Source organism: Leopardus geoffroyi, chromosome C3, assembly GCF_018350155.1.
Source record: "Leopardus geoffroyi isolate Oge1 chromosome C3, O.geoffroyi_Oge1_pat1.0, whole genome shotgun sequence".
In the NCBI taxonomy this organism is placed as follows: domain Eukaryota; kingdom Metazoa; phylum Chordata; class Mammalia; order Carnivora; family Felidae; genus Leopardus; species Leopardus geoffroyi.
Genome location: NC_059338.1, coordinates 91189135 through 91206351, shown reverse-complemented (window position 1 = coordinate 91206351; position 17217 = coordinate 91189135). Strand labels below are relative to the sequence as shown.

At 39.6% G+C, this 17217-nt stretch overlaps 1 long non-coding RNA gene across 5 annotated transcripts in view; it reads left to right on the top strand.

Annotated features, from left to right (window-relative positions):
- Positions 1-17217, top strand: part of LOC123585549 — a 253585-nt gene that overhangs the window by 38085 nt on the left and 198283 nt on the right. For all 5 annotated transcript variants that reach the window (XR_006706277.1, XR_006706278.1, XR_006706274.1 and 2 more), the window contains exon 3: positions 11959-12086. This is a non-coding gene — a long non-coding RNA (uncharacterized LOC123585549). The remainder of the gene's footprint in view (positions 1-11958; positions 12087-17217) is intronic.

Here is a 17217-nt window from a genome sequence, read left to right as displayed (position 1 = left end):
AGTGGATTTGATCCAGCTTTAGAACTGACTTTGATGGTTCAAATTGCACAGAGTCTCTTAAGGATTGGATCAATCATTAATATCTAACTTTTTAAAGCTGTAATTTTTGTTATTTGTTGGTATCAGGATATTAAGATGCGATCTTGGTCTCTTGTTGTTTGGTTTCTTATTTCTGGGAAGCCCTCCAGTCTCTTATTTGGGCTGTGCTAAAGCCAGGATTCTGTGACTCAAGATTAATAAGGCAAAATCAGGTATGAAACAGAAGGAAATCTATGTATGACCTATTACATTAGACACTGTTACTTTTAATATAATGAGGTTGTGAATATTTGTGCATATGTGCAGTTGTTTTTACAGAAATACATAGAAACTATACGTGTCTAATTTCCATTATATCTTTAGATAGGCTGCATATTTAGACATCTTGAATTCCCACCTCAGTTCCAATTTTTCATTCTGATACTACAAATACAAGAGAATGATGGTAACTATACCAGCTCTTAGTTAAATACCAGCCCTAATCTAAGGGCTTTACCCATTAAATGCTCATAACTAGCCAGTGAAGTCGTTATTATGATGATCCCTACTTTACAGATGAGAAAACTGAGGCAATGAGAGGTTAAGTAACTTGCCTAAGGTCAAAAAGCCAGTAAATGGACGAGCTGTAAATATGAGCCCAGGCACATCTAGCTCTGGAACTCACAGTCTTAAGCATTCTTCTATGCTGCCTGAGCTAATATAGCTCTGTCAGCACACATTTATTGAGCATTTTATACCAGTGCCACTCTATCCTATCAGAGAAGAGAAAATGTTGAAGACTATGTCCTTGACCCCAAGAAGCTTGCAGTCAGGTGAGGAGACAAGAAGTACACTCAGCGAAAATTATGGAGGAGTATATGTCATGTTAATAACATTTATTGGATGATTACTCTGTGTCAGCTGCCATGCTAATAACTAAATCCGTGTAACCACAGAAGGCACTATTTTTATCTCAGTTTTATGAGAGAGGAAACTGGAGGTAAGTAATTGAAGTCACACAGCTAGTAAGTAGCAGAGTTAAGATTTGAGCGTAGGCAGTCTGAGTCCAGAGAATTTGCTCTTAGCCCTTATTTCCCACTGGATGTGAAAATGTCTTTAAATGTATGCAGCATATAGCAGAAAAGTGCAATCAGAGCTTCGTGAGGGTAGGAAGGGTGGAGAGTCCAGTTAACCAATTACTTAGCTAGTTAATTTATTCAGTATTATTGGTTATCTTCATTATGTTGAGCCATACTGACATAGTTTTGGCTCTCTGATCTCAGTATGCTCTCTTTTGTGTCCAGATTTCTGCATATTTCCTGCCAAGAATATCCTTCATCCTCCGCCTCCCCTAGCACCAACCTACCTGCCGACCTTATCATCTCTCCTGCCTCTATTGTTGCCCCCCCCCACCATTGGGTGGCTAATTACGGGTCACCCTTGAGGTTTCAGCTTGAATCCCAAAACTCCTTTCTGCCCCTTCAAGATTTCAGGGTGCCTAGTCCCTTATAATCCCACCCCATTATAGCACCTACCACACTGTGGTGTGATTGCAGCTTTTGTTGTCCATCCATCCACATCATGCCTGCTCTACCCCACCTCTCCCGACTAACACTCTCTCACCCACCCCAGTGATAGTCTTGGAGCTTCTTGAATACCAGAACTGAGTGTTACTTCCTCTATTGAACCACAAGCTCCCACTACAATGCCTGACACATAATAAATGCTTTATAAATATTTTTTTGATGACTCACGGAGTTCTATGTGCCAGACACCGTGCCCATAAAACACTTGTCATGAGATAACACTGAGTGAACATTTGTTTCCATGATCTCATTGAATTCCTAGAATAATCCTCTCAGATATGATTATTTCCATTTTACAGATAAGGGTACTGAGGCTTAAGAACATTAAATAACATTCTCAAGGTCACATGGTTAGCAAATGGGGAGTGGGAAGTAGACATCAGGTCTGTTGGATCCTAATCTGTGCCGCAGATGAACCAGCAGTGGCAATGCAGGTTCTAGAAGGCATGATGTAGTTCTAACAAGGCAAACAGATGAGGCAAAGGAGTCAGAAATCATCTGTGTTTGTGGTTGGTGGGGAGGACAGCAGGTTTTTCACAGGGATGTGATGCACAGGCTGGATTGTGACCAGCCTCTTTCTTCAGGGAGGAATGAGAAGTCTTCTATAACCAGAGGACAAGGTGCCGGAAAACTAGTCAAACATACTTGGATTGGAGTGTCATGAGTAGAGCCAACCTACAACCTCCCTGCAAGGGAGGAACTGGCAGGACTGGAGCAGTGACAAAGGATGTGCCCACCTTATTTCTAAGAGGTTGAGCTTCCTAGGGAAGAGTGGCTTTATCAAACCCTTGGAGGATTGTTAAGTTAGTGTGAAGGCAGGCAGCAAATCAGTTGGCAAAGAGAAGGAAATGATCCCCGCTCCATACTTTATGAGAAACAGGAGTCCAAGCCTTTTCTTTTGTTAGCAGCTCTTCCAATCTCCTGCCATACGCAGTTGAGCAGAGACCTGAAAGAATGGAAGAGTAAGCACAACGTCCTTTAGATACCCCTCTTTCTTTTCAATCTCTTCCTGTGATGCCTGCCATTTTACCTATTGTTCATATAAAAATGTTATTGTTATTTATATGCTAGATGCTGCATTATATGCTTTCCCTTATATGCATATTTTATTTGGTCCTTCCATGATGAAGGGTGTTATGTCCACTTTCTAGATAAGACAATGGAAGATCAGAGATGCTAAGTGACTGGTCCAGTTCCACGGGGTGTAAGTGTCACCTAAGAATTAACCCTTGTGGATCTGACCTCAAAGCCTGTGATCTTAACCACTATCACAGAGAATAAAATAATAACTACTAAATAGTGCCTCCTCTGAGCCAAGCACTTTACATACATAATGCATAAAAATATAATAAGATATTTGCTCTAATCATTTACTCCATTCTGAAAAAGTAAGATTTGTCTAAAATTCACTTGCTGTCTTCTCTGCAGTAATTTCTTCCCTCCATTTTCCACTACCTTATTTTCTAATTGCACATTCAGAAGGGATGTGGTATCTTAAGGATTTTCTAAGTTATTAGAAATTCTATTCTATTCTCATTTACACACTCACATCCATCTATCAGAACAACTTCACAAAAGAGCTTTAGAAATAAATGTTTGGTGCCCATGCACTTCCAGGCCCCTTTTAATGAGAAATGGACAGGCGATTATGCCATTACGTGGTACATCCTATTCCTGGAAGCCATCTTAAGCTGTTCAGGGTAATGTATCTCTAACATTGCATCAGACTCTCTGTTCCATAGATGCTATTTTTTAGAGTTTTATGAACAGCAAATGGCTCCTGAGGAGAACATTGTCATTGCTCAATCTGGATTTTCCAGCAGTTTAGGGGTAAGGATGATAAAGTGCCCATAGGGCAGTGCCAATTTGAAAAGGATGATTAACTCCAGATTTTCCATCCTTGGGACGTTGTGAAAGCCTGGATCACGGTCTGATGTGTTCCAGATGATGTGCAAGGATGTACAAACATGCAGGCTTCCATTATGAGGGAGAGTAGGGACAAAAGAGTGCATTCTTCATTCATTTAATAAACCAACGAATACATAGTGAGTGCCCGCTCTGTATCAGGAACTGTTTGATGCTGAGAATACGGAGTCCCTACCCTCAGGCCATTTACATCCTCTGAGAGAGGGCAGGCAGCACATAAATAAGTAAATTACATACTATCAGGAAAAATAAAGCAGGATTAGGCAACAAGGAGTGATATGGGTGTGACATGCTATTATGTACATGCTTTTATATAGAAAAGAAAAGGCATCCTTCAGGTTATACTAGCGGAGACCTACAGGAAGTGATGGAACAAGACTTGCAGATATCAGGGAAGAGTGTTCCAGACAACCATGGCAAAGTCCCGGGGATGAGAGTGTGTTTGGTGTAGCAACACGGATGCCCTTGTGGCTGAAAAAGAGTGGGTAAGGGGGAGAGTGATAGGGGGCATCAGCAGGAAAATGGAGGTGAGGGACAGAGGAAGGTTGAGGTGTAGACCAGCTAGCTTCATATAAGCCTTGGTGAAGAGTCCGGATTTTATGCTGTATGGATTGAACAGCCACTGCAAGGGTTTGTGCAGAGGAGTGACACGATCCGACTTACCTTTTTGAAGGCTTCCTCTGCCTGCTCTGTGTAGAATACATGCAGGAGCAAAAGTGGAAGCAGGGAAGCCATAGGTTGGAAGCTGTGTTAGTCCAGGCAAGACATGGTGCTGCTTGCAGCAGAATTTTCCTGGTAGAGATGGTAAGTAGGGATCAGATTCTCGGTATTTAAAAGGAAGAGCTTATAGGATTTGCTAATAGGTTGAGTGTGAGAGAAATCGAGATTTGTACCTGCATACCTGGAAGAATGGAAGTGGTATTTAGTAAGAAAGGAAAGATTTCAGGACTAACATTATCTCCATTTTGGACGTGTTTGTTGTGAGATGCTTGATCAACATCCATGTAGGGTAACAGAGGAGGCAGTTAGGTAGTGAGCCTGGAGGTCAGGGACAGGTTTGGGCTCAAGGTTTAAATTTTTTTTTTAACGTTTATTCATGTTTTGATAGAGAAAGAGCGTGAGTGGGGGAGGGACAGAAAGAGAGGGAGACAGAATCTGACGCCGGCTCCAGGCTCTGAACTGACGGCGCAGAGCCCCACACAGGGCTCGAACTCACGGACCGTGAGATCATGACCTGAGCTTAAGTCAGACACTCAACTGACTGACCCACCCAGGCGCCCCTGGCTCAAGTTTAAATGTAGGAGTCATGAGCTTGTAATTAATCCATGAGACAAGATGAAATCATCTAGGCAAGAGTTGCCAGGAAAGTCAGTTCTCAACTGGGCTCTTCAAGGGATTCAGTTATGTTATCATTTTGGTGTAAAAATTCCCCACGTGAGTTGCTTTCAGCCCTTCGGAGAGCACAGTGCTTCCCTGCTTTCCCCAAAATAATTTAGTTTAAAATGAGTTAGTTCAAGCTAACTCCAAATTTTGTTTCTAATGTTCTTAGAGACTTAATAGACAGCAGCAAAGCAGATGGTATGCTTTATACATCAACAGAACAATTTTGAGCAATTTTCTTGTTCTACCTGTTACAAAGTAAATCACTGTGGCCCATCCATACTGTAGTGCATGCAAAATAACCATTTCTCCCAAATATCCACCAGTGTCACAACTGTGTTTCTGGATTCTTCTTGGTGGTAGTGGAAGCTACCAAGATCCCAAAGCAATTTTGCCTTATGGTCTATGACTTCATCCTAAATATGTTTAGTAAAGCAGAGGCGTGAAAGGAGAGCTGTGGATACTCCAGCTAGGGGTATCCACTAGTATCCTGTACTGGGAAGGCAAGTGAGGGAATGCAGATTAAACCACACTTCTGAAAGTGAATGGTGGCTACATGCCTATTTACCTCTTGTACCACCCAAAGCAAAGACGTTGCAGTGATTGTGAAAGGGAACGGTTGAACTATTTTATACAAGCCCCATAAATGGGATCTAGTATGGCACAGATGAGATTTAGAGTGTTTGATTCAATGGAATAGGGAGATACAGATACATTTAACCCAAAAAAAGAGTTTTGTGTGTTTGCACATGCATACATGTACATGCTCATGACTGTATTACTTTTTAAACATGTGGGAGCCTCAATTTTTTTCAAGCACAAGGGCAGTGTTGGGTCCCAGCATCAGAAAGACTGGCTTCCTGACCTGGTTTTCAAGCAGATGGCTAGGTGCAGAAGAACAAGGCAGGAATCATTGATCAGGACAGAAATGAAAGATGGGAGTCTTGGTGAAAAGGCTGCATATCAGACTAGGCAAAGGACCAATGGCAGGCCAGAGTTAAGTTGACTTAAAGTTTGAGTCAACTTAAATGCTTTTTAATGGTTTCTGATGAAGGATCAAATTGGTCATAGGGCCTGGAGAATAAAGCTGAGTCTGTAGGAGGGGACCAATTGTCTCTGAGTATGGGTGGGAGGAAGGATACGGACTCAGAGAATGAAGCAAGTGCTCACAGAAGGAATCGGTATCACTACCTTTTTTTTTCCCTCAACGGTAGCTGCTTTTAGCTGTTTGCTCACCTGTGTGTATGGTTCTATCCCTACAGGAAGAGAATCATATTTTTCTTAATGGCACACTAGTTTCCTTGGCATGATTCCAAAATTGCAGTCTCCTAAAACAACAAATTGAGTTACACACTGAGGAAGGCTGGTAGACACTAGAAATTTTATGTGGAAGCTGAGTTATCCAATGCAGTGGTTTCCAGAAGGTTCAAATAATCTTGCAATTATGGTGCCTGAATCCCTTTGGAGGGCCTTCTGTGATATCTTTAACTGTCAGTCACAACATTTAAATGAAGACAGCTGTAATTTGAAAATAGAGTACTTAGATGGTAGGTACACAGCAAATATTATGGATTTTTTTCTGTAAGTTCTCTTGCTTAATATTAGCAGGGAGCAGCAGATAAATCATAGTTTTTTTCTCTGAACTTGCACCATGTGGCTATTGCTTTAATTTTGACTACAATGCTAATAGCTTGGTAAAATACTTAATTTTTCCAGAATTAAATCTTGGTACCTTTTTACCCCCATGATTATAGTACAGTTGTTACTATTATAATCCTAAATAATTATCAACAATGATTTAATTTTAAACTAAAATATTATGAAATTTAAAATACCCCTCAGTGTACAATTATATTGTGAAAGATATTAAGACAGTGCTCTCTATCAGTAAAGTGTGTCCAGAATGCTGATTTTATTTATTTGTATGAGCTTTCAGATGAAAGAATACATAGGCTATTTCACTGAGAAATTAAAGAACAAATTTAGATAATTATAATTTACTTTCTTTTTTTAATGTTTATTTTTTAGAGGGAGAGAGAGAAAGAGAAAGAGCATGAGGTGGGGAGGGTCAGAGACAGACAGAATCCCTCCAGGTTCTGAGCTGTCAGCACAGAGCCCAACTCGGGGCTCGAACTCATGGACCACGAGATCATGACCTGAGCCAAAGTCAGATGCTTAACCTACTGAGCCACCGAGGTGCCCTTAATTTAGGTTCTTAAACTTTTTCTTTTACATAATGCCCAGATAACTAAGGTCAAAAGGAGGCTTTGATGAAGGATTATCTAAGCGTCTCAGTTTTTAATTTTATTCTGTGAATGTACACATGTAGTCAAAACATCTAATATTTTATGGAAATTTATTAATTCTCAAAAATGACCCTTTTTTATTTTTATTTTCTAAACAATTTTTTAAGTTATTTATTTGTTTTGAAAGAGAAAGAGAGCACAAGTGGGGAGGAGAAGAGAGAGAGAGAGAGAGAGAGAGAGAAAGAGAGAAAGAGAGAGAGAGAAAGAGAATCCCAAGCAAGCTCCACACTGTCAGCATGGATCCTGATGCGGGGCTTGAACTCACAACCCATGAGATCATGACCTGAGCCAAAGTCAAGAGCCTTAACAAACTGAGCCACCCAGGTGCCCCTAAAAATGCCACTTTTTAAAAAATGTATATTTATTTTTGAGAGAGAGAGAGAGAACACAAGGGGGGAGGGGGCAGAGAATCAGAAACAGGCTCTGCACTGACAGCACAGAGCCCAATATGGGACTTGAACCCATGAACCACAAGATCATGACCTGAGCCAAAGTCAGATGCTCAACCAACTGAGCCACCCAAGCACCCCAACAGGACCTTTGAAGAAAACCAATATATTAACATAAGCAAAAAGAAGAAAATAAAAATCATCTATGACCTTGCATTCTAGGGATAGCAACTGTAAGCATGTAGGTATCTAATAGTTGATAGATTTCAGTTTGAAATATCAAAAAAGACCACTCCCCAAAAGTCTCCATATATATACACACACACACACACACACACACACACACAGAGAGAGAGAGAGAGAGAGAGAGAGAGAGAGGAATATGACAATACTTGTACAGATTTTTAATAGAGAATGATTTAATTACAAAAATCTGTGTGTCTTCCAGTGCCTGCACCTTGAGTTAAAAGTTTCATTTTAGATTCTGATTTCTGGTATTTTAAATAATTCATTTAAATTCCTTGACTTTTTAATATTTCCCAATTGGCTGTAATTAATCTCAGAAAACTCTAGGACCTCGGGGTAGAACCAGACTTTGAAAGTAATCCAGTTGACTCCTGATTCCCGTGCCAGACCTCTTCTTCAAGTATTTCTGCCTGTGTTTTTCAAGCCTGGACTTGATTGCTTCTTTAATGAAAGACTCACTTCCTTTTGGGGATTTTCCATTCTTGAAATAATTTTGACTGCTTGAAAAGATTTCCGTAAGTTGTTTTACAGACTATCTATTTGCTCTGCAGCCCTCAGAAGCTTCTGAGAAAGTTCAGTCCCTCTTCTGTGTGACAGCAGCCCAACCACAAAATTAAACACAGCCGTAAATTGCCCCAGCCTCTCAGCTGCTTTCCCAGTTCCCTCCTCTTTAGCCTAAGTGCTACACATTCCCTGAGGCTCCTTTTATATTTCAGTCTTAAAACACCTAACAAGCAGATAGCTTTCCCCCATTATCATAGAAACTCTCAGGTTCACAAAGGAGTATCATTTAAATTAGATACAAATTTGTCATGAAAAATAATTATAGTATTTATTTTTTTGTTGAGAGATAAAATTCAATGAATTGCTATGCCGAAGTTGGGCAGTGTAACGTGCAATATTTTTCTTTCAGTTATGTTTTATTGGGCTATTAAAACTCATACTTAATTCAATAAATTGGATTTTCTAAAGGCCTACTTAGATTCATTTGGTATATTTATGGACCACCAACTATTGGGTGTGGGATAATCGTGAAATTTTTAGCCCCTTAACCATTCCAGCACATTATTAATGCAATATATAATTTCACAAATTATCTAGTACCAAGATCTAGCTCTTTGAATACACTGCATTTAAAAGCAGAAAGCTCCAAATCTGCATACTTAATTATACAGCATTATCATTTCTATCCCTAATTCTTTAATCAAAACAGTCATTAGCATTGCAAATAATAAAGGAAATTGGATTATGAAGGAAATAAAGATTAGTGACTCTAAGATCAGATAGCTGGTTTGCAAGTCAGGTTGATACTGGGCTTTATTTTATTATTCAAATAAATAATGTAACTACCTTGTCATAAACCTTTTCAGTTTTAAGGATAAAGCACTAGGTGTTTTTGTTTTCTTTGGTGCAAAGTTTGCATGAAATCCGTGGGTAGCTAGAAGTAAAACTGTTCACACATTTTAACAGAATGGCCTATAGCATCACGACTCATCCCAAATTGGGGACAGTGATTTGGGAGGTATCATTTATGAGAATGGTTTTTGTTCTGTTCACTCAAAGGCATATCATTTTAGGTTCCAAGTTTTGAATGGTTACTTGTGTGGCTGGAGTCCCTGGAGTTCAAGTATTTTTATTTTCACTATTCAACCAAAAGCACTGCCTTACAACTAAACACGCATTCCAAGTAATTCAATGAGAAGAAACAGCAGTACTTGGTAGAACTATAAATAAAATTAATTAAGGCTCCTACCAAGGCAAAGTCTGGCAAAGAGTCCTGTGTCAGCTCCCACCTCCAAGGCAGTCTTACTCTGTGCCCTGGAGGCTGGAGAGATTCACTGGGCCCGTGTCTGCATAATGCAAAAAGCATCTCTGCTATTTAGACTTCTCGATTGTACATATTAGGTATATAAATATTAATAAAAAATTTCTGCCCTTAAATATTACATGTCACAGTTAATATTCTGTACTCTGTCTGGATATCAGGTTTTCAATATTTGCTGTTAGAACTTTATTAATAAATGTGAGGCTTGTTTTTCCCTTTGTGGGAATTTTATGTGGAGCGCTATGTTCAAACTACTAAGGGGCAAAAATAAAATAGGCCCTTCATTTACTGATGGGAGATAGGAATGTAGCATGTGCCCTACAGTTTTAGCAATATAAGATATTACTGAGATAAATGTTATCTTAGACACAGTGGCTTTCATCTTGTATTTAACATAACAGAGGGATGTTTTGCTGTGACAAGGGGCCACAGAGGCTCACCGTGTTGAAAAGCTAGAACACCAAGATATCAGGGATGCCTTAAGAAGAGCGTCCTGCATTGGTAGGAGACACAAAGGTGGCAGCTCTCAACCCAGCTGCCCATTATAATCCCCTCAGAGCTTTACAAAATACTGATGCGTTGGTCTTCGCCCCAGGGATTCTGATTTGACTGATTTGAGGTAAGGGTTGGGCATTGGAAATTTTTTAAGTTTCTCATGTGATTTTATTTTTTTTATTTCTTTAACGTATTTATTCATTTTTGAGAGACAGAGAGAGACAGAGCATGAGCAGGGAAGGGGCAGAGAGACAGGGAGACACAGTATCCGAAGCAGGATCCAGGCTCTGAGCTGTCAGCACAGAGCCTGACGTGGGGCTTGAACCCATGAACGATGAAATCGTAACAGAGATCATCACCTGAGCTGAAGTGGGATGCTTAACCGTCTGAGCCACCCACGTGCCTCTCTCGTGTGATTTTAATGTGCAGACACTATTGAGGACAGTTGTTCTGAAATCACTCCTGACAGAGGTTAGAGATCTAATCTGATTCTGTAATTTAAAATCTAATGTGGTACTATGATTAAATTTTAAAGGACGGTCCCTAAGAGAACTCTAGACCTGCAAAATAACCTGTGCAAAGAGATTCTATGGTCACATAAACTTGGGAAATGTTACGTATCTCATCATTTTCTAGGAGAAACTCAATTTGCCTTGACTCGTTCAAGACTAATGATAAAGACACTTGTCGTACCTAGTGTTTCCCAGAATTTTTAACCAGGATCCTCATTTTTTTTATAACATCCATTATAATCCCATGAAACTAGCATTCTGTAGTCCACATATTGGTTATGCTGCTTTATGTTTTGAATTCTATCTGAACTCTGTGTTTAAAAAAGAAAATTAAAAGAATGTCCACATTAGTTGCATATTTATACACTATACCACAAAATGCATGAAATTCCTATTGGCCACAGGGTCTTAGATTGGTAAATACTGTATCTGTGGCTGTTGAATAAAGTGTATGTTGGCGTGACCCTTACTGGAGATACTTCTTACCTGGGGCTATTCCCATTGGACTTGGTATTTACTAATGCAAAGCGGCCTGGTATTAAGGTAATCCATCACTCATGCCCTATACGACAATAAGCAGAGAAGGGCTGCGGGGGTCTTGTTGGAAAGTTACCATCTTACTAGTTACTTAATTATTTGAACTGACCCTCTATGCAGCTTCAGTCATGAATTCCCTGTCTTAAAATGCTTTTCCCTGTCTTAAAATGTCAAAAACATTATGGAATGTGTTTCTTGGGCAGGGAAGAAAGCTGGAAGATTTGGAGATGTGGAAAAAGTGGAGAATGGAATGATCAGGGTTGTGGAGATATAACCAAGAGAGGGGGGTTTTACTGACGAAGTCAGGCAGAGGGGGGTGGGTAAATTGGCCTTACGGCTGGCGAAGGCAATAGACATGTCATTTATCATTTCTCCTTGGGTAGAAACGAAGATGTGACTAGAATACAAACCAAAAAGCAAAGCTACCCTTGCTGTCTGTTCACTTCACATCTCAGGTGTTGTCTCATTTGGTTCCTTGGCCGCATGCCAACTTGGTCTCCTCCTGTGCTCATTTCCTTTCCTTCGCTTCTAGAACTGGTCTCCCTCAGGTTGGCAAAGAGACTCTTCTTGCCTTTACTCTCTCATGGTGGCTTGTGCCCACTTACTTCCACTATGAAGGTTTCTTCTGTTTTATCCTAACTGTATTATCTTTATATTAAAAACATAACTAATAAAACTTTGTATTTACTGTAATATCTTTAAGAGTAAGAATTTTATTGTCTTTTCATGTGTCCCCAGATCATGGAAGACACCTAACAGAGTGTCAGCAAATGTTTATTAAACTACATTAATTGACTGATCCCATAACACTTAAAAGATCCTATTAGAGAGGTGGAGTCAAGTCCAGTAAGAAACACCACCAAAAGGTATAGTGATTTATATTTCTCATGTATGCTTAAAAAGATCACTCTGATTATAAAAATGGTGAATATTTATTGTAGACAATTTTTAAAATAAAGGAAGAAACGAAGAATGTAAAAATGATGTATAAACTCACCACCCCAAAATAACCATTTTAAAGTCTGAGTTTTTCCTTTCTGATCTTTTTCTATCCATTGGTACAGGTCTGTCTGTCCATCTCCCTATCTATATCTATCTAAAGTATGCTTATAAGAGAATGTGGATTATACTGAAAAAAGTGATTTTTGTACCCTTTTCCATTTAAAGTTATATTCTTTCTTTTTTTTTTTAACTTTTGTTTTTAATGTTTATTTTTGAGAGAGAGAGAGAGAGAGACAGAACAAGCAAGGGAGGGGCAGAGAGAGAGGGAGACACAAAATCTGAAGCAGGCTCCAGGCTCTGAGCTGTCAGCACAGATCCTGACGTGGGGCTTGAACCCACAAACTCTGAGATCATGACCTGAGCTGAAGTTGGATGCTTAACTGACTGAGCCAACCAGGCTCCCCTAAAGTTATATTCTTTCATTTGGCAACTATCTAGAGGGCATAATACCATGTACCAGGCACTATTTGAAGGTCTAGGGATACACTAGTATCCTAAATGTTTGTCTAAAAAATTCATTTTTAATGACTTACTAATATTTCCTAATTGAGGTTAACCATAATTCATTTGAATTGCTTGTTGTTGTTGTTACCGTTTCACAGTATTATTAATAATTCTGCAACAAGTACCCTCATTGATTAATCTTTGTGTTCGTCTCTGATCACTCACTTAGGATAGAAGGGAAGTTAGGAGGGTAGCCATCAGATTATACGGCATAAACTGTTCAAAAAATTATTGCGAGATGCTTCTACAAAAGCAAATTATGCAGATAATAATATACAAATATTTTTATAATACTAATAATTATTGGTAATAATTTGTAACCCTGCCCCAGTAGTGTGTCAGAGTAACCATCCTGCCACCCTCACTGGTATTAACTTGTATTTAATTGTTAAATATATTTGTCTGCCTATGGATTGCCTCATATTAGAATCTGTTTATTCCAGTAGGTCTAATGTTCACATTTGAATGTAAATATATAATCTTTGTTTTTCCATTCATTTCTGTTGATATTCACTCATTATTACCATTCAGAAAATACAGACTTTAAAAGAAACTCCTGAAACCTATTTTTAAGGATTTTCTTTTGAGGATCTAAGTTGTTTTGTAGCCTACTGCAAAGTCCCAGGGTTTTCAGAATGGTTTCTTGCTAGTTGCTTTCCTTGGTTAACATATTCAGTTCAGGTGCTCACATTTAGCGGAGGTACATTAAACAAGGCAGATGTTCGGTGAAAGTCAAATGTCCTTCAAAGAGTAATAACAGCGTCCCAGGGGCTCCCTTAGAGTGTGAAACCTTCTCTGAGACTCAGCGTAATGATTTGTTGGGAGAATCCTGTTGCATCAGTCTCTTCATGGAAAAAAAAATCCAGCTTAACCTAGATCAGCATATGGCATTGCTGTCCACTGTGGAATGCTATCTCTGTTTTTAGACATATGAATGGAAAAGGACCAGGTATTGTCATAGAGAACAGTTTTAATCCCAATCACTAATATAAAATTATCAAATTCTGAAGGCAAATTATCAACTTATTGAAGGGAAAATACATCCAAGGACAAGAAATGCCATTCATCAAGACTTTCTCAGTGTTAATGTAGTCTAAATGGAATGGCATTTAGTTTAATTAAAAGAAACTAAAAAAAATAACTGGATGTATTCTCCATCTTCGAAGTTCACCATGTCGATGATGCAATAAGAAATTAAAGGGGGGGTCAGCTGGTGTTAAGAGCTACGTGTCTTTGCTTTTGGCACACAAGGCGGGGCCAGTGGATGGCTCCATGTTTGGAGTGACTCTGAGTCTAGTTTTACAGTTTCTTCTTATTGGGCCTTTTTTTTCCCCTCCATAGTTTGCGTCTTTGCTTCCTATGAACACACACACCTTAGAATTTGTATAGCTTGTTTTTTCTGTTGCTTCTGTCATGCAACCCAGAGGTCAAAGAGCAGATCTGCATAGGACAAATTAGGATTTCTCAACCTTGGCACCATTAGATGAATAGTTGTCTGTTGAGTAGGGCTGTCCTGTGCATCATAGTATGTTTAGCAGCATCCGGGGCTTCTGCCCACTAGCACCCATCTCTTTCCTAGTTGTGACAAACAAAAATATTTGCAGACATTGCCAGATGTCCTTTTAGCGGCAAAAGTGTCCCTGGTTGGGAACCATTAGAATGAAGTCGAGTAAATGTAGCCCAGTTTTCATAAGGGATCCTCTACTTCACCTCTTGGCAGAGCACATTCCATTGTCTACCCAGCAGTCATAGTGGTCTTCCCTAAAATAAACTCTTGTCCCCTCCCTACTTAAAACATTCTGATGGCTTCTCTTGGCACTGCAATAAAATCTCAACTCCTTGCAACATTTTTTTAAGACCTTCCATAATCTTGCGCCAGCTCACTCTCTGACCTCATAGGTTACCCCACTTCCTTCCCTCACTCTTCTGCATTTATCCTGGCCGGAGTACCTCAAAGAGGCCTTTTCTGCCCATCTCTGAAAATAGCGCCTCCTTCCTTCCATCCACACTGTTACATCATCTGTTTTATTGTTCTCTGTAAGTGCTTATTACAGCCTGAGTTTGCTTGGTGTCTCTGTTTTATTATTTTATTGTTTTTTTCCCCAAGTACAGTAGAAGATAAACTCTATGGGTGCAAAGGGCATTTCTATTTGTTCACTACTCCCCTTGCCCAATGCCTAGGACAAATCCAATTCTTTATAGGTGCTCAAAAAATATACTGTGAAAAAAAATAAATAAATGGGTACAAGTAGGCAGAGGTAGAGACTCAGTATGTATATTTTCTCTTTTTCCATATTCAGAGTTGACAATTTAGTAATATTTAAAATATTTCAAAGAGTTAAACCAGTACCGAGAACAATGTAAACATCCTCCTGTATCTATTATCCAGATAATGTGATCTTGAGGTGCAAAGGAGGAAGTGTGCCATTATGAATTTGACAGAATCAGTGTGCATATGTAAACAGTATTTTAAAAATTCATCCTCAAGACTTTTTCCATCTATATAAGCCAACATTTTTGTGTTGAGTACTCAAGTGTGGAATGCTGGAAAGAGTAAAATTCATTTCCCACCATCAAGGGGCTCACAGTCTGATGGGTGCACAGGCACAGAGAAGGAGACCATTAAAGATAATCTGAGTAGTTCTTCAATGTGAAATGAAGCATCAGGGGCTAGGGGAACACTTCAGAGAAACTCTGGAACAGACAGGAGCTGGAGTATATGTGTTGGGAATCAGGAGCTGGAGTATATGTGTTGGGAATTAGGGAAGCCTGACCAGAGTTCTAATTCACAGAGTACTCTGATGTATTTGGGTAGAGAATCCCTCCCATGATTAGAGAAAGGAAGGTGCCTCATCAAGTAAGGAGTAGCTTTGGGAATTGGCTGTGCTCCATGGCCCCAGGAGCCTCCAGATTTGGAAGGCCTTTCTTCACTTCTTTTTCTTTCCATTTTGCCTTGATATATGTATAACACCCAGAGTTTCCAACTTCCAAAAAACCTTCTGAACGAGGAAGAAAAGAAATTTGCTTTGGAAGAACAAACATTTGTGTATTGCCATCAACTGCCTTTTCACTGCCATGGCTAGACAAATCTGTACCATCTAATAGTGATATAATACCAATACTCTGCCCTCAGTGACAAGTCTAGTATAAATATGGTGCCCAAATGTTTCCTCTCATTTTTGAGTATGGTTCTATTTACGTGGGAGCAGTGGGTTTTTTTTCCAGGTATTTTCCATAATTCCAGAAAATGTATCTGCGGTCTTGAGGTGTAGGTATGCAATGGGAATCCTATAAGAGTGTATTTTTTTAAGTTTATTTATGTATTTTGAGAGCGAGCAAGAGAGAGCATGAGCAGGGGAGGGGCAGAGAGAGAAAGAGGGAGAGAGAGAATCCCAAGCAGGCTCCACACTGCCAGTGCAGAGCCAGATGTGGGGTTCGAACTCACGAACCGTGAGATCATGACCTGAGCCAAAATCAAGAGTCGATTCTTAACCAACTGAACAGCCCAAGCACCCCTCCTTTAAGAGCGTTTTTACAAAATATTTTTGAGAGAAAGTTTATGGCATATGAGTCCCACTTATTAGTTCTTTAGTTGGGTGGTTTGCTCAGTGTGGTTTGATTGATCGGGTTCTTCATGGAACAGCAACCAGGTCAGTGAACAATTCTTGTAGATATTACATCACAATACGACAGAAGAGCTCAAAAGGCAAATGTCTCTCAGATTAATGTCATATATGAGAGGCAATTCATACTCTTCTTGATTTTAGGGGTGAGTGGGAGCTATGTACACTTTCCCCAGTTATGTTTTGCATGTGCTTTCAAGTAGTCAAAGTCATTCAGATATTGTTAATTTGCGAGGACACACAGAGGGTTTCAAATGGGTGGTAGTTGAGAATGTTCTTCTTATTTGAAGATGACTGAGTAATCGTCCTGAGAGTAAGACTCCTTCCTTTCCTCTTATTCTGCTTAAAATTCTAACTATCGAGAGTTGAAGATGAGAGTGATTTGCTTATTACTCTTCAGCTCTTCTCTCTTCCCCCACTTTTTTTTTCTTTTTTTGTAACTTCTGTGTCTCTAGTTGTGTACTGAGATGGCTTTGGTGGCCCTTGCTTGTGTTCCTGTTTGTTGAATTTGTGCAGGATTTTCTCAAACTGCTTTTCTGATACCCTGCCTCCCGCACAAGCAAAATGGTCACATACTCTCCGCAGGGCTCTGGTAGGGAGTCCGCAATGAGGAACTTCTCTTATTCCTCAAGGATTAACGATACTCACTTTCTAGTCTGTTCCTGTCCCTGTGGATACAAATGTCAGAATCCGTATTGCTGGTGGCATTTGAAATGGTATATGCACAGTTCAAGAGGCATAACTGTTTACCCATTAATCACTCTGGGCCACCAGTCAAAATATTTTCTCTGCAAAAATGCCTTTCCTATTTTGTACCAATTAATATTGGATGGAACTCAAGAGTCACAGTTAATATGTGGCAAAGCTT